Source organism: Pleurodeles waltl, chromosome 7, assembly GCF_031143425.1.
Source record: "Pleurodeles waltl isolate 20211129_DDA chromosome 7, aPleWal1.hap1.20221129, whole genome shotgun sequence".
Lineage (NCBI taxonomy): Eukaryota > Metazoa > Chordata > Amphibia > Caudata > Salamandridae > Pleurodeles > Pleurodeles waltl.
This window is the reverse complement of record NC_090446.1, coordinates 1,496,607,201-1,496,631,822: the sequence shown is the minus strand read 5'-3', so window position 1 is coordinate 1,496,631,822 and position 24,622 is coordinate 1,496,607,201. Positions and strand designations below refer to the sequence as shown.

The window sequence follows — 24,622 nt, the reverse complement described above, 5'->3', positions numbered from 1 at the left end:
AAAGAATGAAAAAAACAAGTCTTCATTAGCTGGCCAAGCAAGCTCCAGCAAGACTTAAATAGCTGGAGCAGCCAAACCAAATGAGACCATGTGTTAGGTCAGGCCAACCCAAAGAGTAGTCATTTGAAGCACCACCTAACCGAAAAGAACAGTAAGGGTCCACAGACCCAAAGGACCAGGCTTCATTAGCTGGCTCAGTAAGCTCAAAAGAAAACAGTTCAATAGCAAAACAAACTAACCCATGAGCAAACGTCCAAGTGTGGTTCACAAAAGGGTAGTGGAAACTTTACCTGCACATCCACCTCCTCTGTATTCACCCAGGAGACTTACATGGGTTTTGGGCTTTTATTAACCCAAACCTCTAATTCACCCGACCAAAAAAAGAACCTAGACCAAGAGTGCCAGTTTAAACACAAGGAGCTCCTTGTAAAGGTATTCTAAAACAGCTCATAGAAGCAGCTATTGATATAGAAACATTACCACCTCATGCATTGAATAACCGCTCTCTTCTGACCTGAAGTAAGGCACACTCAGTACAGGATCGTCCCTGTGTAGTAATCACACACATTCAAGGTGTATCTTCTTTCTCTATTCACAGGAACTTAACCCTTTTCAAAGAAAACCTCCAGCTACCTGATCATACCAATAGTTTCTCTTAGAACATTCCTTGCCAGCCCATTCTAATCTCCATCAAGGTCTACACAGCATTCCCCCCCAGTACATCTCCACACATCCCCTCTTTTTTGCATTTTCAATTAAACAAAATGGATGAAAACTTAACACTTCTAACATAAAAACATAGGATAGCATCTCTTATTAAAACTAGGATTTCTTAAAATGCATGAAACAAAACTATTTTATGTTGAAAATAGATTGCTACTGAAAACACAACTTATTTTTTTAAATTACACCATCCCAAATTAAATAATAGTTTAACAAATTAAAGAAAACAATATTCATTATCCACTATCTGGAGTTTAACCTTACACAAATTTCCCATACTCCATTCTCTACCTTCATCCAGTCTGACAACAGAATTCATCACTGATCACCTTCTGTGGTTGGAAAAAATTGCCCTTTCTTTACACGACCTGTTTCTCACCACTACCCAGTCACCACTTCATGCACAGATCCTTCACTCCTTTTCTGTTACCGTAACTCATTTTTTAATGGTTCCGTAAATCTGCCACTCTCACCCTCATGCATTCACGATCTACCCATACCTAATCTTTGCTATGTAACCACATTGGAGAACCTTTTGTTGCTGGCTCCCTGCCTTTAAGAGCAATAAATGACAACACCTGTCATTGAATGAGCTGTTACTCTATGAGCCCAAATCATCTTTTTTCCCCACTCATCTTTCCACACCAGTCCATTTTCCAAAGACAACTGAATGTTATCCATAATGATTCGATTCACCACTAGTCAATTTATTCCATGGACTGGACTACAAACCATTTACTGTGATAATCCACCAGAACTACAAAAAGACTTCTACCTAGTCTTTCCACAGGACCTAAAAAAGAAAAAAAAAAAAAAAAAAAAAAAAACACAACAAGATCCATTTTTTCCGCCATGGTCACGTTGGAAGTCCCATACACCCGAAGGGGGGCTTGCCTGACTATTTTGACCTTGTCACTATTGCTACAGGCCTGACCATCATTAACTGCCATCTCTACTTTGTCCATTCCTGGCCACCAAAAAAGTCCATCTCAATCTCCTGTTAATCAAACTCCTACCTTGCTGTCCCTCATGTACAATCCTCACTAGTCTTGTACTCAACACTTTAGGTGGAACAAACCTATTGCGTCTCAAAACCATTTCTCCCTGGATGCTCAATTCATTCTTTACTCACAAATACGGTCTAAAATTTTCATTTAAGATGGCTGTATGCTGCCAGCCACTGCTTATCAATTCTTTCAATCCCTAATATTCTTTATCTGCAACTATTGCGTCCTACCACTCTTCTTGTCCCAGGGACATTGCCTCATCAATAGAGAATGTCTGGTTCAATCCCATATGCTCTTAAGTCTATAAGAAAGACTCTTCTATCCTTTCGGGACTACAACTATAGGTGCAAGCCATTCAGAAGACTCAATTGGCTCTATTATTTTTTCTTCTAACAATTTATTCAGTTCTTGCTGAAGTGAATCTCATCAAGAATGGCATAGATCGGACCTTATGTCAAAATGATTCAATGTATTTATTTCTTCTACATTACGCAACTTGTCAGTAAATACCTGTGGACATTTCTTAACTTTTTACCACATTCTGTAGATAGATCTTGTTTTTCCACAGTGTTCGTATTTGCTGTTTCAACTATCATGACTGTTCTTCGGCATTGGGATCAAGCTAAATATTAAAATCCTTTTGGTGATGCCACCTTAAAAGGTTTGATCCTTCATCAGTAATACTTTTCTGTGGACACCATTCTGTTTGAAGATGATATCTACTCATTGCATCCCTGTGATATTGAGTCTTTTGCCATGTGCCCTTTAAACATTTTCATAAGTATTGATGGATATCAAAGTAAGACGACTTCCATAATCTAACAATGCCTTAACCAATATAGTTCTGAATGGGATATTGCAATGAGGTTTCTCCAATTTACTTGAGCTTTCTTTCTTTAAACTTCCTGTCACTAATGCGGTCACTGCTTTGCTGAATAGAATCTTCTACCTCACTTACAGTCAATATTATTTCCTTTTGAACTTCTCCCATGTCTTCCACTGTTTTCACACTAATGTTTTGCATCTTCCCCTTGACCTACAAACTTTTGCAACATGTCCTTTTTCACAAGACCTACATGCCATGCTTTGTGCTCCACATGCAAAACTCACTGTAATGTGTCCTGGATACCTACATCTGTACCATTTTATGCTCCTTTTCTCAAACTTTACATTATCAGTAGTGACGAGCTTAATCAGTTTCTTTAATTTTATTTTTTACCTCTGCTGCAGCATCTCTCTGAACTGTCTATATAGTATTTACCCATTTCCATCTCCATCATCCACATATCAGTGTGTTCCATACTTCTTGCAATTTGTATGGATTCTTCTAGGGAAGGATCAATAGATTGTAACTTTTCTTTTATCTTCCTATTGTTGACATACCAAGCAATTTGATCAAGGATTAAGGAACCATTCAAATCCTGGAAATCATAAGTCACAATAAACCCTCTTAAAGCAGCAACATAATTCATTATGTCCTCATCATGTCTTTGCATATGGCAAAATAATTTGTGTCTCAAAAACTATGCTTACTTTGGAAGCGAAGTGTTTTCCAACATTTGCAGTGACATCTCAAATGTTTGGGCTTCCCAATATCCCATTCCAAGTGAAATCTCCAGAAGATCAAATTCTTTTCCCTTCAGTCCCTAAATCATGTGATAGAATGGCTGGTTTTCTTAGAGTCATATTGATCTCCACCTATGGCCAACATATATGTGATGTTTTCCCACCTTTTCCAAGGAATTGTAGGCTCCGCAGGCAGCAGTAAGACTAGATGGTGCTGCCATGCATTGTTCTGCCATGCCTGCAAAATAATTAAACACAACCTACCAAAAATACTAAAATAGATTAATACAATAAACTGGAATAATAAACTAAAATAATTATTTAAAATAATAACAGGACAAGGAATCCTATTCTTATATTCTCACTTTCTTCAGTAGTCTCCTAATATTTCCACACACTTCCTTGCACACTAGTGTTCCAGCTTTTTCACAAGCAGAGTCCTATTTCCAGTAGCTGCCTGCTGCCCTAATGAACTGCTTCAGAATTAAGTGTAAAATGTGGGCTGATCCGGTGTAAATGCAGGTATATTGTGGATGCAGTCACTATGAACAAGTGGCTGACAGCGTGTATACCATGCGCAAGTTGGCTTAGAAGCAATTATGGAGCTTGAACTGGCAGGCTGTGAGGCACGAGGCACTCCAATACCCACAAGTTGGTTGAAAAGCAATTATGGAGCCCATAGGCTGTGAGGCGCCTGAGGTCAATACACCCAACAGCTACTTCCAATATTTCTGGTTATAATGAAAACATGAGGAAGCCTTAATCTTGCTGGACCAACGTTTCAACACACCACCGCCCCCAAAACGCCTACAGATCCCCAACTACATGAAATATCACTTAGAGCTGTGTAATAATGCTGGTCACTGCAATAGCTCATCCTTAGGTCTATGAGATTATCAGCATCTAAATACGGGCCCAAATCATCCAAATATTATGACTTGCAGTTTTGTCCTGTTGAACACAAACAGCATTCAGTTACCACTGTTTCAAAGCCTTTTCACTGTAATTTAAACACTGCTTTTCTAGGGGGTGGAGGTTTCTTCTCTGCCCCCTGCACAGAGCTAATAGCCTGCAAAATCTGTAATATTCATGCATATTCAAGGTAGATCTTTTTCTTCATTCACAGGAATTTAACCTTTTTCAATGTTAACCTCCAGCTATCTGATTATACCAACAGTTTTTCTTAGAACATTCGTTGCCACCCTATTCTAATCCACATCATTAATGCCTACACAGCATTCCACCCCAAAGTACATTTCCACAACCTGCCTCACCAACTGACTTTTAGATACAAGATCCGAACACAAGCGCCCTCCTATCCTTCTAGGGTAAATAGCCAACCAGGAAGGCTCCCAACAACTCATTCAGGACCCCTCTCAGGATTCTATTCACAATCTGATTACAAGCAACTTCATCCCAGAATACTCCCACCTAATTATTTAGGACTTCTCTTCCAGGATGTCTGTCCCAGCATTACTGGGTCATATATGGAAGGCACGTTTGACCGAGGCCTGGTGGTGTACTTCTGACTTCATACTAGTAGCTAATGCTCCTTGTTAGCCATAGAGGCGACCTTGATGTGGAGCTCTATAGCTGGTGTCTTGCCCCAGATCTACACACCTGGCTACCCAAGCCACCAGTCTCTTATTAGTTGAACGGGGGAAGAGTATGACCCAGTAAGTAGCCACAATCCAGAGACTGACCAAACAAGCAGCATCACCCAGAAGAGCCAACAGTAACTTAAGGTGATCTTGAAAAGCTCTCCCATAAGAATGGAGTCAAAAGGTATTGTTTTTCCAGAGCCACAAACATGGTGGAGGGTCATGGTAACTAATTCATGGAGATGGGTTTGGTGAGTGAGTCTGGGCCTTCTTCTTCGGTCTCAGAGCCCATGCTTCCCTAAAGAATACCAAGGGATCAAACCAAAGAATAGAATACAGATAGAAATAACTTCAGCCAAGATACTGAGTAGATCTGGTCTTCGCGAGCCAGGTCAGGAAGCAAACCGTGATGATTCTAGCAATGGGGTCATGCTAACCAAGGGTCAGATAGACAAAGCAGGGAGCCAACCACTGGCCAACAGGTCTGTAGTAGAGGGCAGCTGGTAGGCCTTTTAAGGCTTAGCACAGCAGGCCCACCTGGCTGGGCAGATCTTCAGCCTAGGCATCAGCTCATCAGAACAAAGCAAAGAGTCCAACTGGCTTAGGGTCATTAGGACAAGACTGCATGGGGTGCACCTACCACCAAGGTTCTCGGAGTATGAAAAAACGTCAGGGAGCTGCTGCTTCAGGACCTAGGAAGAAGTGCCCTGAAGTCACCAAGTGCAGAGGGAAAGATGGCATCTGCGACCCTTACTGAGGGCGGTTGCTTGAGAGAGGGCTAGAGTAGATTTCGATGCCAAGGTGCAGTGGAAGAAGAGTCCAGTAATGCCCAGAGAAACCAAAGCAGGGCATGAACAACTGCAGAGGACAACACGTGTCTCTCTGCATCTTGGATTTACTAACCAGAATCGCTGCCTTTCTTTGGCTTTATAAAATAAAAGCTGCTCCATTCATAGCCCCCAGTGTTGTAAGAAATATACTGTGAACCTCCAAAGTGAGTGTGAACGGTACCCTAGGTGTGTGCAACACCTACATCCAGAGAAGAACTTTAATAAACTACACACAGAAAACGGTTAACAGCAACAATAACGGGGGCGCTTGGAAACTAGTCATCACTGAGCGTTAGACGTTTGCCGTTGTTGGGTTAATTCCCAACTCCATTCCCCACACCTACAAGTTTCTTGAACATGCTGCGTGTATGCCACTGCACAGCTGTTTTGTAAACATTACATTTTTCTACTGCATGAAGGTCTATTTGAATTCCTTTTTGGAGCGGGAGATAAAACGATAGTTACTTATGTAATGAGGAAAAGTGGAAAGCAGAACAAAGGAGCTATGGCTCAGACAGGCCTCTCGGGAGGAGGGGAAGTCTGCCACGTCAGCAGCACTGAAGTTGGGCCACCGCCATCCACACAATTCCGATGCCCCAAACTAAAGTTAACCCATTTTAGAAAGAGTAGCGTAAAACAATGTTTTGTTACCACAACTACAGCCCCACTTTTTTCTTAGCTGAGGACAGCGGTATCTCGCCCACAAACCCCCTGAAAGGCCACCTCCAAGCTTGCAGGATCCAGCACAAGTACGGGGGGTAACTGCCAGCTCTGGACTGTGGCATCTCCCCCACAAACCCCCTGAGAGGCCACTTCCAGGCTTGCAGGGGGCGGCACAAGTACTGGGGGTCACTGCCAGCTAAGGACAGTGTCATCTCTCCCACAAACCCCGACAGGTCACCTCCAGGCTTGCAGGGTCTGGCACAAGTACTGGGGGTCACTGCCAGCTAAGGACAGTGTCATCTCTCCCACAAACCCCGACAGGCCACCTCCAGGCTTGCAGGGTCTGGCACAAGTACTGGGAGTCATCCTCAGTAGGAGTTATCCAGTGGGGCTGGCAGCCGGGGGCATCAATTGCCACATTATTTTGCTATAAAGGTTGAGCCTCCTTTAAAAGTTTTTCAACACTCACATTGATAATTTTGAGCAGTTGCTCTTTAAGAACAAAACGACAAATTTGAAACGGATTCCCCTACACTTGATTGGTAGGAGTTGGAACAAATTCTGAAACTTCCTTTAAAGCAGTTCCCCCAACCTGATTTGATCAAAGATTGCACATGCTTTCAAATGCAGAATTTCGCACTAGTGAGCTCCAGCCATCTGTGAAGCTATTTTCACATCCGATATTGTTTCAACAATTGAGCCAGTATTCAACAAAATGCCCATTGTGCCATTTATTTTCAAATTAAATTCCTTTGTGGGAACCCCCCCCCCCTTGTAGTAGTCGTCAAATCCTATGTTTTGCGTCGTTATTGGCCCAATGTAATTGATTAATTAAATGCCACCAGTTTGCCTTAAAGTAGTTCACAGCTCTGCCAATGCCCCGCAACTCTGATCTGCAAGTACAATCTTATGTTAATCATGAGTGGAACATTGTGTGCACAAAGCTCTGCCAATGCCCCGCGACTAGGATCTGGAAGTGCAATCTTAATCATGACTTGCACATTGTGTGCACCCACAGCTCTTGCCAATGCACCACAACTCGGATCTGCAAGCACAATCTTATGTTAATCATGACCAGCACATTGTTTGTGCACACACAGCTCTGCCAATGCCCCGCAGCTTGGCTCTACAAGCACAATCTTAATCAGAAGGCAACAACAGAAGGCCTACTCTGGTCAACACAACAGAAAACAAAGGTGCAGAAGTGTATATTGTATGTGAAAAGTACAGGCCTCGGTTTCAATACAATGGTCAAGTGGAGATGCAGGGACAGAAAGGAGAATGAGGAGAGAGGCCAGGTGCAGGGTAAAAGCAATCACAGTCTGACTTTGCATACCATAGATAATTTAGAAGGACGCATACACAGAGGAGCATCTGAGCCACTTTCTGATACCAGGGTTAGGAGAAGGGGTAAATCACAACAGGCTGAAAGGGAGACACAGCACTATTGTGTGTTTTAAGGCTGTCAGGGAGTGGGAGACAGACCATAAAACTTCAAAGTCTGGTAGACGTGTAGGGAGGACATATTGATAGAGTTCAAAGGGTAGGATCAAAGTACACTGTATGTAGGAAAAAATACATGTATAATATGTTATAGCTGTATTTTTGTAGCAAGCAGTCAGATAGCGTTTAAAGAATTATGGTCTTTGTTAAGTGTAAATGTTATGAAGGAGGTGAAACGTAGGCATCCACCAAGAGTATAAAAACCGCTGTTTGTAAGAGCTGAGTTGAGTGTGGCTTCAGTTACAGAACTGTGCTGTACTCCCAGCCGAATTTTATTTACTTAGAAATATAATCTATTAGAATTGTGTCACTTCTTTATTTCCGCCAAAAACTCGATGACATTTTGGTGAGCGGCAGCCAGGAGCCCGCTACTTCGTCAAGTCCCTGGACTGCGGCTGAAGGAAACACTGCCGGTGACGCTTGAATAGAACATTGCGCACAAACCAGGTGAGCATTACACCTGTTAGTTCAAGTGGACGGGCAAGGTTCCAGAGGCTGCTGTCCTAAAGGGTGAGGAGGGGTAGGGCTTCAAACTCTGATGGTTAAAAGGCATAATTCTGTGGTAATTGTATTATGGGGAAGTAAGTGCATGCAGTATTTGTATATATATATATTTTTTAAATATAATGTTGATTTAGAAATGAAATGTGATATCCCGGCCAGGCTGGAAGACTAGCTAGTCGGGACTCCCTTTTGTGATAGAAAGGAAATAATGAGTATTTGTGCATAACCTAGGAGACAGCTCCTGGATGACGTAGGTGTGATGGAGGATAACCTAGGAAATAGTTCCTGGAAGGGACAGTTAGTGTCCATTAGGTATCCCGGTTAGGTCCAGAGGGTGAGAGTAGAGTGGAGTTAGGGACGACTAAGTGGTCAGTGTCAAGTGACTTTACCCGGAGCAAAGTCAGACCTTTTATTGAAAACCTGAAAAGGCGTAATGACTGAAATAGGTCATGTTAATGTGTAATAGGGATGATAAAAAGAATGATCTTTCATAATCATAGTGGGCAAATTGAAGGAATAAAAAGGCAAGGATTCTCACCAGGGGTTATAAAATCTGCAGTAAGTGAGGAAGAGTGCGAGATTTGTCATATTTTTTTATATTTTGATAGAAAAATTTGAGGTGTCCTTGGAGTGGGGAAACGTCAGTGTAAATAAAACCCGAGAAGTAAAATTAGACGATATCAAGATTAGTGGAGATAAATAAAAAATCCCTCATGAGTGAGATTGATAATTCCCCTGTGGCAGGCAGTAGATACCCTCGATCTAGTTTTAACATTTCAATGGGCCCACGGCCAAACCCCATGTCCGTGTGACACTCCTCGGTTTCACATAATGACACAGGAAATCATTGTGTTAGAAGCCCTCCTAGACACATTTTTCATAGATTTATGTGAGTCTGGGGTTTTAAATGAAGAAAGGGATGTTCTGTCCCCAAGTGCCACTGCTGATAATTTTCATTCATAATAGGTTGTAACCTATATTGTGTTAGGTAACAATCTATTTCGTCCCCTATAAATGCACCCACACATGACATTGAGATAGACGTGTTGTAGTTTAGCAAGATTGACAAAGAACACTTAGAGAGGACATAAGGAGTGGGCGGTAATAAAGAGTATATAGACATATAGTAAGCGTATGTCCTGGGGAAAGTCATGGGTGCTCCCCTGGAATATATGATCAAAAACATTTTCATCTGACAAGAAAATACAGAAATATTGTAAGCAGTGGTATAGCGATACTAAAGACCATGCTCAGCCATGGACTAAGGAAGGGACATTTGATGAGGACATAATTAAACATACATTGACTAACATTAAATCTAAATATCAGAAGAAAAAGAGAAAGGATGGAAGCTATTTTGTCGTTATGGCGGATTTTCTGTGATACAAAGACAAATATAAAATTGACAATGTTCGGAAAGGACAGTGACAAGCACAATAAATATCCACAGAAGAGGCTCCTGAGGGACCCCCACTGTATGGTGTCTACCCTATTTGGACAGAAAAGAAAGGAAGGAGCAATACCTAGGGTGCAATGCACTAGAGAACGGGCAGAAAGAGTTGAGAATGTTGACCCTCTTCGAGGGCAATAGACTACGGGGCAGATTATTCTTAAATTAGGAGATACATCTGCAAGTACATTGAGAGAGCCAGCAGGAGCGTAGATGTTGGAAGAAAGAGAAAAGGAGGGAGATGGTTAAAGGTTACAATATGATAGATATTTAGAACAAACAAGAAGGGAAACAGGAGCTGAGGCATCAGTTGAGGATTGGGATGGCGAGTGGCACGAATAAGAGCACAGCAGGAAGAGACAGAAGCCTGTGCAACTTTCGACCCCGTCCTATCCGAAGATTACAATTAATATCACAGGTCTTGGGAGAAATAAAGAGAAAGTCAATTCTAAAAACAACCAAATTGAGGTTGTCCCCTATTGAGACAATAGAACAGAAGGAGGGCAGGTATTTTTGCCAACCCTTTTCAGATGAATTAGCAGAATGGACTGAAAAAGAGGGGAGAAAACCATGGCCCTGACAGGTGTCGTAGCAATAGCAGAAGATTATATACAGCAAGGATAGGGTGCCCCGGGTTGGGATTATCCATACATGCAAGAGTGTCTTGCAGTTGGGGAGATGTATGTCGAAAACAAGCCGACTGAAGTGATGCGCAGTAACAGGCCAGACCGGAGGTTAAGTCGTAGGTTAACTGACTCCCTGCCTGTCACTCAACTGCCTCTCATATTTAAGGGAGGACAGCACCAACATATGTGCCTTGGCCACAGATGGACAAAGAAAATTTAAAGAGAGCACTGCCCCCACTGTCTGAAGGTGCAGGAAAATGAATAGGAAGTTTTGAAAAAAACACTTCTGGAGTGAACCTTGCTCAGGGCGATGTCAAAAGTTTGAGTTCTCTGCCAGGAGATGAGGTAAATACTATATTTACGAGAGCAGGACTTCCTCAAGTTACGTTGACAAATACACAGTTTGATGGATCTTCCTTTAATAATGTCCGCCAGCATGTTTGGGAAGCACTGCGGTGGACATTTCCAGATAGGCAAGATATCGGAGCTCTCATGGCAGGAAGTATTAAGCCATCTGAGGACATTGTAGAGTTTATTACAAGAATGAAAGAACGATTGATACAGGAGGTAGGATGTAATTGGGACAATACAGGAGGAAATGCACTTTTATTTTATAATGTGCTGAAGGGAGGCCTTCCCACAGAGATACAGGTAAATCTAGATGGCGTAGTGGGAATTGAGGCTAAACCATGGCCAGAAATACAGGCTCACATAATACATTATTTTAAACGTAAACAAAAGAAAGATAAAGAGAAAATGGAGCAGGTAGAGAGAGACTGCCAAGTTTGTGCAACTAAAACTTAAGAAACCCAGTACAGAAGGAGCACTTGTGACAGCACCATCAGCGACTGTCGCAACGCCAGTGCAAAGGCAAGTACCAGGAGGGCAGGTAGCGAGTGAAATAGTGAAGACAAGGAAGTCCGGCAGGAGAACAAGGAGCAGTGCAGGGGGGAAGGCAAGGAGGATACAGAGGGGGTCAGCCATATTATTGCGGTAGGTCGGGTCATTTTGTAAGGGAATGTAGAATTAAAAGGATAGATGAATGTATGCAGGGGTGGCCAACCTCGCAAAGACAAGTAGCGAGGCCGCCGCAGTTGCAATGGAGACCACAACAATATATGAGACAAGAGTGCCCAGACCCCTCCAGCTCAGTGGATGGCACCTCCGGGGCCACTGCAGCAACATGGGCCTCAGGGTGGCAGTAACACCATGGGTGCACAAGCACAAGGGCAGGTAAGAGGAGGAGTGGTGCAAGGAGGTAACCCCTTTTACGCACTGCCCCAAGTATCTGGTGGGGCACTGACACCTAATTATGTTCAATGACAAAGCCCACAGGTAACTGTGTCCAATACTATCTGTAACCCACAGATCAGAGGAGGGAACCCAATGTGACGGTAGCCAATAAAGGTCGCCCCTATCAGTTTTTAATTGACACTGGGGCCACCAAATCTTGCATAAATTAAGGAACATTACCACTCTTGTGCAACTCAATGGACACACAAGGGTTTTCTGGGGCTGGCAGACAGGTTCCTTTTTACTAATTCTGTAAATAGGACTGTGGGTGATGCACAAATTGATGGGCCATTGCTATATTTCCCCAAGTCACCCGTTACCCTTCTGGGGAGAGATCTAATGAGCAAATTGAATATGACCATCTCATTTTTGGAAGATGGATCTATGGTGTGTTATACACCTGGTGTTACGCCAAGTAGGATATTGTCTCATAGCATGTTAAGAATCTAGGCAGCACGTCAGAGCAGTACCAGTAAATACAGAGGCCTTTTAAGGGGCATATACACTCCCATAGCTCATACAGCAACTCGGAAGGGGAAAACAGTACAGTTACCAAAATAATTCGTATTTAGACGAACCCATAAACCCAATGGCAGAACGAGAAATGGTACTGGAAATATCATTTCTTGAACTAAGGCCAACATATGCAGTGCTTGTTGCATTTGACAAAGGACAGGGAATGTGGGCATCAATAGTGTTTACAGATCCCCGAGTCAAATTAAGAGATGTTTCAGATGAGGAATTGTTCCGTGAACAACCCTTAATTGGAACTGTTGTGTTTGAAATGGAAATTTCTCTTAGAATGCAGGTGCAGTACAGGGTCAAAATATGGGCCAGAGGCAACGATAAAAGAAAACTTTGGCTAAGGTACCACACGTGTTATGGACACAGGGACCCCATGATGTGGGTTTAAAGGAGCTGAGCCTTCTAAAATTACATTGAAACCTGGAGCCATATTGCCTAGGATACACCAGTACTCTGTCCAAAGAAGCAGAGAGAAATTATTCTAACTACAATTCAGGCGTTACTTGAGCAAGGAGTGAAATATGAAAGATCAACACCATGTAATACACCAATTTTCCTGATAAGAAAAGCTAAAGGGGTAACTTGGAGAATGATCCAGGATTTATGCTCTCTGAATGATATTGTCATTCTGGAGTTACCTGTAGTACCCGATCCTTCGGTTATATTGGCAAATATCCCTAAAGATGCCACTTTTGTCTCTGTACTCAATTTGAAAAATGCATTTTTCAGTATTCCATTGCACATCGATAGCCAATATTTGACCGGATTTACATTTAGAAATACACAATATTGTCACAGTAGGCTTCCTCAAGGTTTTTGCGAGTCCCCAAGTTTTTTTTAAATGGACAGTTAAAAAGGACTTAGTGAACATTCAATGAAAAAGTACGCTTTTACAATATGTGGATGATATTTCGGTTTGTATTGCCAGTGAAGATCCATGTAGACAATACCATTGGCTTCCTCTGCACACTTGCAGACAAAGGATACAAGGTGGATAAAAATAAGTTGCAGTATGTGCAGAAAGAGGTTCATTATTTGGGACAATTGCTATCTTAAAATGGGAGAAAGGCGACACCTGACAGAATAGAAAGCATAAAGAATATGCCCAAGCCCACCACTACCAAACAGACGCAGCAGTTTGTATGACTCTGTAATTATGTGAGGCAGTGGGTGTTTGACTATGCTTTGTTTACAGCACCGCTTCTCACTGCATTGAAGGAGTCCCATGTGACTGCAAACAAAATACATTGGACAGATGAAGGAGAGCGAGCATGCCTGGAGCTAAAGAAAGCAATTATGAATGCTCCAGTGTTAGGTACACCCGATTACAAGAAACAATTTTACCTCGTCATTGTAATGGAATGACTATGACCGCAGTACTGACTCAGAAAACATCTATAGGAAATAAGCCAACTGCCTGCTACAGCGGGCTGCTAGATCCTATTGAAGGGCCACTATCCATGTGAGCAAGCCCTGGCTACAGGAGCATTTGTAGTCCAAAAGAGCACTATGATTGTGATAGGATCACCTTTAACACTGTATGTAGAGCATGCGGTGTTCGCTATTTTGCAAAGAGGCAAAAGCACTCTCATGACTCAGAGTATGAGGGTATGAAGTAATACTTTCATTACCATCTTTACAGGTGGTTAGATATCATACAGTTAATCCAGCGACATTCCTTGTGCACCCAGTTACTGATGACGAACAAGTACATGACTGTGCCAATTACGTGGCAGAAGAAGCGAGTAAGGTGGGAGAAGATCCCATCCCGGGGAGCGTGCTGCTCTTTGTGGATGGATCTTCTTTCATAGACCAGGAAACCGGGATTAGACATTGAGAAGCAGCAGTTGTAAGAGCCGAACAGCAGGGGTCATCGGACACATTGCAGATGGGGAGTCAAGTACCATTACACTCATCTTTCAGCGCAAGCTGTGGAATTAGTGGCTCTTATTGAAGCGTTGCAACATGCTGGGGGATTAGAAGTTACGATTTATTCAGCATATGTTACTACTACTGTGCATTCGAGCATCCATAGGTGGGAAGAGGAGAGGATTTTTAAATTCGGGTGGGTCTCCAGTGACGCACAAAGGTTTATTGGCAAAACCGATACATGCCTTAACCTTACCATCTAAGGTGGTGGTAATAAAATGTGCGGCACACACAAATAAGCAAGACCTCGTCTCCAGGGGTAATGCTCTGGCAGACTGGACAGCCAAGGAGGCAGCTAAAACATCTCCAAATTATATTGAATCCGAAGAGAACACATTGGGAATGATAAGCAGGCAACAGAATGGTATTGAATTACCACCCCGTACACTGAGACAGCACAATTACATTTACGTGAGTTGCAGGAACAGGCACCACTACATGAAAGTAGAATCACCAACAGATTTTATCTATAGAAAGGAAAGTACTGGGAAACCTGTAATGCCACACATTTTGTTCTATATAGCGTTGGAGCAACTGCATCTCCCTGCGCATACTGCCAAAGAATATCTTCTAGCTACATTGCAGGCAGATTGGTTTATCCCACAATTATCAGAAATGACTACAATGTATATTGCTGAATGTGCAGTATGCCAACAATAAAGCCCAAGACCTACATTAAAAGTTATTACATCAACAATAACCCAACAGGTCCATTTAAAAATCTACATTTAGATTTTGTTGACATAATTGATAGATGTAATAATTACAGGTACTTGATAGTTGTGGTCTGTCCTTTTTCAAGGTGGATCGAGGCAGGACCATGTGTTCATAATGATGCTAAAGCAGCAGCTAATTTTTTGATACGAGAAGTAATACCTAGATGGGGAATTTCAGAAACAATCAGTTCAGATAACTGCAGCTTTTTTTGTTAACGCCCTTTTTCAACACATTTGCACTTCTCTGGGGATAAAGCATAAATTGTCATCTGTCTATCATCCCCAAAGTAAAGGTATAGTGGAACGCCTTAACTCCCTGTTAAAAAAACAAAGTAAACTGTGTGCTACATTGCGTAAAAACTGGTTCTACTCCCTTTCATTAGCTTTGTACGCTCTTAAAAATCAGCCAGGAAGTAATCATCATTTGACACTGCATCAGATAGTGACAGGATGTCCTATGACGACTCCTTTACGATAGCAATGCAAAAGACAGATGCTCATAAAACTGCTGAACTTTTGGGAGAGGAAATGAGTGGGTATTTGTCTCAGTTGCTGAAATCTGCTAAATTCTTCTCTAAGCAGGTGACTCGGCAGCAGAAGTGCACCACCGCAGCCCAGCAGATCAGTCCAATTCCTGCGAGTTAATACGTTTATGTGCGAAACTTTGTGAGGTGATAGAAAGACAGCAAGTTTGAGGGGCCTTATCCGGTCACCCAGCGCACCCCCACTGCAGTGAAAGTGGAGGGCAGGAAACAGTGGATACATTTGTTGGACATTCGACTGGCCCCTGCTTTGTGTTAATCGTCATTGGTACAGGAACTTTTGGAGGAGAGCGAACCAAAGGAGAAATAACATTGTTCTTTTTCAAAGAGCGAGTGGAGCACCATATTAGCTCAGCTAACAGACTTTTTGGGATTAATTTATTATGTGTTTGTTTATGTTTTATCATATTCACTGCAGGTTTGAAGTGGTATTTTAGTTCATGTTTACCATTAGGTTTAAATATTGTGCGTTTGAAAAGAGACATATGAATATAAGAATATATCTCATGTTACACCATCGGTTGGCAGACGTGGTATCAGCATATGACACAAGTATGCAAAGTTCATGCAAAGTACTAATGAGTCTTGTTTAGTATGTTCTTTAATTCCACATGCCAGTGATTCAGATAGGTTGCATTCATCTAAAGAATGATCTTCTAATGTTACACAGTGTCTTCTCCATCTTTTCCTATGTAGAATGAGGGCACGGATGCGACCTTCACAAGTGCAGAAGGGAACCTTTTTAATAAACATTACACAATATGAGAAAGGGTTAGCTGACATAACGAATGTTCTGACTGACCGTAAGGAAATAGAGATAAAAATAGAAGCAATGGCGAGGACAGGAGCTTTAATGTACAGGGGGAATAGGTGGAAGGCTAGAATACTAGGACAAGGATTCCTAGGGGTATCACGATCTACTCTTGTAGAAAGACTACGCAGCCACACCTAAGCCCTGTGACTGTCAGGAGAGACCTTATCTTAGGGTAAATGGTTCAGTATATGTCCATGGTCAATGGCACCATGGAGCAGTATTTGGATGTAGAGCTCTCTCCTTATGGAGAGGGAGTGGAAATCACACTAACATACAACAGGATGGTCAGGCTATATGGAATGAGAATATACAAAGTTTAACCTGGGTAGAAACACCTTCAACTCTTCGAGTGGGTCGAACACCTAGTGTTTTCACCTTGTGTTTTAAGGGAAACAGAACAGCTTCAGTAGGGACAAATGTCAATTGCATCACCACAAGATATAATGATGATATGCAATGGGGCACCTCCAGTCTAATGGTCTATTATTGGCAGTGTGGAGAATGGCTATATAAGCGACTTCCTGCAGGATGGAATGGTCTCTGTTACTTGGTTCCAGGCACCCCCCCCTCCTTAGTGATTCTAGGAGTGGATGTTTCGAAGTTACACAATCATCCCATGAGCCGTCCAAAGACTTTGTTACACCATCATCGGAGAAGAAGTGCTTCTGAATACTTTGGCACTGCAACATGGGCAGATGTTTCGCAAGAATATCAACTGTTCAATGATGCCCAGTTGTTTTTTGGAAGCATCCTCCCATTCATTCAGGATAAAGCCACTGCTCGTTGGTTGCAAATAATCCGTTGAGAACTGATGAAAGCTATCAATGCAACTGAAGATGGTTTCAATGCAAACCAAAGAGCTACAGGCAGTGCGAGTGATGCTGATGCAACAGATGTGTTAGACTTGATGACGGCAATGGAGGGTGGGGTTTGTCCCAAGATCGGTACAGCGTGCTGTACATATGTGCTGGCTAACGATGCAGACAATGGGACAATGGGACAATAACAGAGGCTATACAGACTTTGCACAATCTGCAGAAGAAAATGGTAGAGGGGGGGGTGCCTCCAACGAGTGGTTTCCGGGGTTATTTTCTTGGATGCCGTCCTGGTTACCTGAATTGCTTAAAGGACTTAATTGAATTCTTGTGATGATCCTATTGATATATTGTCTTGTTCAGGTTATTGTAGGGTGCTGTAAATCCGGTAGTGAGAAGCTGGGAAGGATGATTACTGATAGAGTAGGTAATAAAGTGTGGAAGGAGAAGCAGAATACATACACCGAGATAGGTATACTGGGTAGGAAAGGTGAGCAGGTAGTTGAAAATTCAAGTAGAGGGGGGAATATAATAGGCCTCAAGAAAACGACAGAAGGCCTACTCTGGTCAACACACGACATAGAAAACAAATGTGCAGAAGTGTATATTATACGTGAAAAGTACAGGCCTCGGTTTGAATACAATGGTCAAGTATGGATGTAGGGACAGAAAGGAGAATGAGGAAAGAGGCCAGGTGCAGGGTAAAAGCAGTCACAGACCAACTTTGCATACCATAGATCATTTAGAAGGACGCATACACAGAGGAGCGTCTGAGCCACTTTCTGACACCAGGGTTAGGAGAAGGGGTAAATCATGACAAACTGAAAGGGAGACAGTACTAGATGTTTGAGTTTCAAGGCTGGCAGGGAGTGGGAGACAGACCGTAAAACTTCAAAGTCTGTTAGACGTGTAGGGAGGACATATTGATAGAGTTCAAAGGGTAGGATCGAAGGACACCTTATGTAGGAAGATATACATTTATTATATCTGTTATAGCTGTATTTTTGTAACAAGCAGTCAGATAGCGTTTAAAGAATTATACGGTCTTTGTTAACTGTAAATTTTATGAAGAAGGTGGAACTTAGGTGTCCACCAAGAGTATAAATACCACTGTTTGTAAGAGCCGAGTGTGGCTTCAGTTACAGAACTGTGCTGTACTCCCGACCGTATTTTATTTACTTATAAATATACAGAATTGTGTCACTTCTTCATTTCTGATAAAAACTCGACAGTGGGTAGGAGCCTCTGGGGTGAGGAGGAGCCCTGTGGATTAAAATTGATCAGGAGCCTAGCTGGGAGAGGGGGTGTAGGAGGCTGGCCCGGTTTGTAGTGGTAACAAGGGGTACTTACACTCTGCACCAGGTCCAGTTATCCCTTATTAGTGTAGAAGAGGTGTCTAGCAGCTTAGGCTGATAGAAAAGGTAGCTTAGCAGAGCAGCTTAGGCTGAACTAGGAGACATGCAAAGCTCCCACTATATCACTGGTGTCATATGCACAATATCATAAGAAAACAATACACAGACATACTAAAAATAAAGGTACTTTATTTTTATGACAATATGCCAAAAGTATCTCAGTGAGTACCCTCAGTATGAGGATAGCAAATATACACAAGATATATGTACACAATACCAAAAATATGCAGTAATAGCAATAGAAAGCAATGCAAGCAATGTACAGTCACAATAGATTGCAATGAGGGCACATAGGTATAGGGGCAACACAAACCATATACTCCAAAAGTGGAATGCGAATAACGTACGGACCCCAAACCTATGTGAGCTTGTAGAGGGTCGCTGGGACTGTAAGAAAACAGTGCGGGTTAGAAAAATAGCCCACCCCAAGACCCTGAAAAGTAGGTGTAAAGTGCACCTAAGTTCCCAAGAGAGCACAGAAGTCGTGATAGGGGAATTCTGCAAGGAAGACCAACACCAGCAATGCAACAACAATGGATTTCCAGACAAGAGTACCTGTGGAACAAGGGGACCAAGTCCAAGAGTCACACTCAAGTCGTGAGTGGGCAGATGCCCAGGAAATGCCAGCTGAGGGTGCAAAGAAGCTGCCACCGGATGGTAGAAGCTGTGGATTCTGCAAGAACGAAGAGGACTAGGAACTTCCCCTTTGGAGGATGGATGTCCCACGTCATGAAGAAGCTTGCAGAGGTGTTTCCATGCAGAAAAGACCGCAAACAAGCCTTGCTAGCTGCAAGGGTTGCGGTTAGGGTTTTTGGATGCTGCTGTGGCCCAGGAGGGACCAGGATGTCGCCAATTATGTGAGGAGACCAAGGGGGCACCCAGCAAGACAAGGAGCCCTCACAGCAGCAGGCAGCACCCGCAGAAGTGCCGGAACAGGCACTACGAAGAAGAATGAACCGGAGCTCACCCGAAGTCACAAAAGAAGGTCCCACGACGCCGGAGGACAACTCAGGAGGTCGTGCACTGCAGGTTAGAGTGTTGGGGATCCAGGCTTGGCTGTGCACAAAGGAAATCCTGGAAGAGTGCACAGGAGCCGGAGCAGCTGCAAATCACGCGGTACCCAGCAATGCAGTCTAGCGTGGTGAGGCAAGGACTTACCTCCACCAAACTTGGACTGAAGAGTCACTGGACTGTGGGAGTCACTTGGACAGAGTTGCTGAGTTCCAGGGACCACGCTCGTCATGCTGAGAGGGGACCCAGAGGACCGGTGATGCAGTCTTTTGGTGCCTGCGGTTGCAGGGGGAAGATTCAGTCGACCCACTGGAGATTTCTTCGGAGCTTCTAGTGCAGAGAGGAGGCAGACTACCCCCACAACATGCACCACCAGGAAAGCAGACGAGAAGGCAGCTGGATCAGCGATAGAAGGTTGCAGTAGTCGTCTTTGCTACTTTGTTGCGGTTTTGCAGGCGTCCAGAGCAGTCAGCGGTCGATTCCTTGGCAGAAGGTGAAGAGAGAGATGCAGAGGAACTCTGATGAGCTCTTGCATTCGTTATCTAAAGAATTCCCCAAAGCAGAGACCCTAAATAGCCAGAAAAGGAGGTTTGGCTACTTAGGAAGGAGGATAGGCTAGCAACACAGGTAAGAGCCTATCAGAAGGAGTCTCTGACGTCACCTGCTGGCCCTGGCCACTCAGAGCAGTCCAGTGTGCCAGCAGCACCTCTGTTTCCAAGATGGCAGAGGTCTGGAGCACACTGGAGGAGCTCTGGGCACCTCCCAGGGGAGGTGCTGGTCAGGGGAGTGGTCACTCCCCTTTCCTTTGTCCAGTTTAGCACCAGAGCAGGGCTGGGGGATCCCTGAACCGGTGTAGACTGGCTTATGCAGAGATGGGCACCATCTGTGCCCATCAAAGCATTTCCAGAGGCTGGGGGAGGCTACCCCTCCCCAGCCCTGACACCTTTTTCCAAAGGGAGAGGGTGTAACACCCTCTCTCTGAGGAAGTCCTTTGTTCTGCCTTCCTGGGCCAAGCCTGGCTGGACCCCAGGAGGGCAGAAACCTGTCTGAGGGGTTGGCAGCAGCAGCCGCTGCAGTGAAACCCCGGGAAAGGTAGTTTGGCAGTACCCGGGTCTGTGCTAGAGACTCAGGGGATCATGGAATTGTCTCTCCAATGCCAGAATGGCATTGGGGTGACAATTTCATGATCTTAGACATGTTACATGGCCATGTTCGGAGTTACCATTGTGACGCTGTACATAGGTAGTGACCTATGTACAGTGCACGCGTGTAATGGTGTCCCCGCACTCACAAAGTCCGGGGAATTTGCCCTGAACAATGTGGGGGCACCTTGGCTAGTGCCAGGGTTCCCACACACTAAGTAACTTGGCACCCAACCTTTACCAGGTAAAGGTTAGACATATAGGTGACTTATAAGTTACTTAAGTGCAGTGGTAAATGGCTGTGAAATAACGTGGACGTTATTTCACTCAGGCTGCAGTGGCAGGCCTGTGTAAGAATTATCAGAACTCCCTATGGGTGGCAAAAGATATGCTGCAGCCCATAGGGATCTCCTGGAACCCCAATACCCTGGGTATCTCAGTACCATATACTAGGGATTTATAAGGGTGTTCCAGTATGCCAATATGAATTGGTGAAATTGGTCACTAGCCTGTTAGTGACAATTTGCACAGAGAGCATAACCACTGAGGTTCTGGTTAGCAGAGCCTCAGTGAGACAGTTAGGCATCACACAGGGAACACATACATATAGGTCACAAACTTATGAGCACTGGGGTCCTGGCTAGCAGGGTCCCAGTGACACAAACATACTGAAAACATAGGGTTTTCACTATGAGCACTGGGCCCTGGCTAGCAGGATCCCAGTGAGACAGTGAAAACACCCTGACATACACTCACAAACAGGCCAAAAGTGGGGGTAACAAGGCTAGAAAGAGGCTACTTTCTCACAGGGGGGTTAGGAGTCTCTGGGGGTGAGGAGGAGCCCTGGAGTTTTGGGGAGGGCAGAAGCCTCAGGTTGAGCAGGGTACAGTGGAGCAAAGGGTAAATAGAAACCTTGGGGACTCTCATGGTGAAGATGGTGCTCGCTGGCTAGAGCGCCGCAGAACTTCCATGTAAGAGCGAGCACTAGCTGCAGGGCCTAAGGGTGAACGGATATATGAGGGGACCTGGGTGGGAGATGGATTCCTCAGGGCACAAGAGTGTAAATGAGTACAAGAGCCTCACAGATTAGTGGATAGAGTATGGGGACCAGATAATGAATGGCAAGAGTGAGCCCAGCCCTCTGGCCCCGAGGCAGCACTTCTTCACACCCAGAAAATTATGCTCTAATAAGTCTTGGTCAATGGGGGGTGGGGTGCTGGCAGGAGCATTAGGGCCCGGTGTCAGAAGCAGTGGCAGCCCGACCTTTAGGGTGGAGGGGCCACGCCCCCCCCCCACCTTTTGCCCCCCATGAAGTGTGTGTCAGGCTGAACAAAGGTCAGCCTGACAGACACTCCATGTTCAGCTCAGGCAGCCAGGAGCAGACATGCGCGATTTGCGCAGACTCCTGGCTGCCTGAGCTGAACTTTGCTGGGCTGAGGAGATCACAGCTCCTATGGGTGTGACCTCCTCAGCCCAGCAAAGGTGCCTTGAGGCCGTCCCCTGGGTGATGAGGAAAGCGTCACCAATTGACACTCTCCCTGGACGCTTCAGTTTAAGCCCCGAAGTGCCCAGGGCGAGTGTCAATCAGTGACACTTCATCACAGAGTGGGGTGGGGTCAGCAGTCTCACTGACCCCATCCCACTCTGACAAGGCTGGGACTGCTGCCTTCCCTCAAATGAGGGAAGGCAGCAGTCCCAACCCTCCTGGAACCTGGAGGCCGAAGGTAAGTGTGTGTGTATGTGTGTGATGTTTCAAATTGAATGTTTGGTGCGTGCATGTTTGAATGGTATGAATGTTGTTAATGGATGGGCCGCCACTGACAGTAATGTCAAATCATGAAGGCATCCTGCAGTCCTTGGGAGTATTCCTAGTACAGAGCAGCCGGGAAAACGCCTGTAAATCTATAGGACTGCGTAAAGCGGCCTTATACTCACGACCCTCCTACACTCACATAAGACTGACATCACATGCGTCTTGTCACTCATTACCGTAGCACCCCCAGCACATGGCCACGCGAGGGATAACTGAAGGCATCTGCCTTCCGACTATGGGGGACCTTCATATAGTCCACCTCTGTGGGTCCCAACCTGCTGCGTCCTATGAGCGCCCAAGGACATCTCACGATAACATTCCGATATGGGAGGAGATCTCTTCCTCAAGCCCATGCCTGCTTAGGACACAAACCTTAAGGAGTATCTCAGAATGGACACCTGACCCGGCTCCGTGGACTGGACATAAATACCAGAGGGGCCTGCAGAGCTGCATAAAGCCACCAGCTCAGTGACCCCCGTAAACTGCGCGCCAGCCTCATGCCTCCTGCCCATCACTTCCTAAGCAAGACCCAGAGAATACAGCAGACTTCCAAACACACCCCGCGCACTGGAGGATGCTATCCGTGCAGTCAAGCGCTTCAGCACCCCACATAGGGGTAGGAAGCGCTAGAAGGCCCATATTTATACTTTTTAGCGCCGCATTTGCGTCATTTTTTACAGAAAAGCTGCGCAAACATACAAAATACAATTATATTTTGTAAGTGTGTGACACTTTCGCGTCAAAAACTGACGCGAATGCGGCAGTAAAAAAGTATAAATATGGGCCTAAGTTTATAAAGCGGTCAAATGCCTTAAGGCATCTTGGCGCCCGAAAATACAATTAAATATATATATATTTGGGAATAGTGGTATTACAATGCCAGATTTTTGGTAAGTGTTACATTACAGTATAATACCGAAGTGGGTGCGGCCAGAAATGCATTGCCTTTAACAAGTGCTTTAAATGGAAACGTCGAAGAGCAGGTACTCACTCCCAAATTATGGAAGTGCAGGTACTCAGTGGCGGACAGTACCTGCACATTTCGAGCACTGGCTCGTAGGCCGTGGCTCGCGCAGTAATGCCCTGGGAAGCTTTACTCCTACACAGCCCTTGCTGGCACGACTCGATAACTAACGCTGCCTGGTTTCCCACTGCGGGGTAAACCAAGGTTTCACCACCTCTGGTCGGGAACCGAGCACATCTACGCGACAAGGTCACAAAGGTAAATACAAATATACAATAAAACAAGGTTAAATAGCTCATAGAGAACTAAGAGGTTCCGTAATAAACTTACAAGTCCACAACCTTTCAACACGAACTTTGAAAATGGAAACCGCGCCGCCCCCTCTTTATGTGACTGGGGCACTCGGAGAAAGGAACGGGCAGCTCAGTGGGTACCTCAGGTTACACCCAGGTTCCTTTCTAAAGCGCCAAGTGCGTTCGAAGGTTTTCTTTAAATAAATAATAAATAAAAAAAAGTAGTGCGAACCCCCCCCCCCCCCCAGATACCTGCTACAGGCACGTCCGGGAAACAATGGCGCCCCCTCCCTCAGCGCGGTTTAAAACCTCGGGAGGGGCCGGGCGCCTGACTGACCCCAGGTGGGCGCCTCTGCTGACGCCACTCACAGGTGCAGGGCAGCTGAGGAGAGAGCGCCCTCCAGCGCCCACCTCCTGCTACGTACCCAGGAAGACACTGGGCATCGCCTCCTACGAAAGGAATACCGTCTCCTAGAGCTCTCAGTCTACCTAGTTCCACACCTGAGCAGGTTAACCACACCTGTTTTTTTTTCATTGCATGCTGGGATTTGTAGTCCCCTTTTCAACGCATTATAAACCTCAGAATTCAAAGAAAGTTTCTGGACTGGCTGAGCTGCTCACACATGAAAGTTTGAAACTTTGAACACCCAGGACTGGTGTTCCTACATGACAATAATGTTGCTTTGCATATAAACATATGCCATCTGTGATAACTCCCTCCTGAAAAAAGCGGGGCTCAAACAAAGGGTCCCATGCCATCAGGATAACAGGCAGTTCTAGTCTATGTTTTTAGGTAAAAATCTGAACAGATATTTATGACCATCTCATTTGATGGCAGTGAATCAAGACTTCAACTCCCACAATTCATTAGGAGGGT

At 44.5% G+C, this 24,622-nt stretch overlaps 1 protein-coding gene across 3 annotated transcripts in view; it reads right to left on the bottom strand.

Annotated features, from left to right (window-relative positions):
* LOC138246571 (protein BTG3-like) overlaps positions 1 to 24,155 on the bottom strand; it is a 63,497-nt gene extending 39,342 nt beyond the window's left edge. For 2 of the 3 annotated variants that reach the window (XM_069201252.1, XM_069201251.1), the window contains exon 1: positions 23,998 to 24,155. The gene's annotated coding sequence lies outside the window, so the exon portion shown is untranslated. Of the gene's footprint in view, positions 1 to 23,782; positions 23,926 to 23,997 lie in introns of those variants that run through there. The other variant, XM_069201254.1, reaches the window with a different exon arrangement.
* Positions 24,156 to 24,622: the final 467 nt, after the last annotated feature.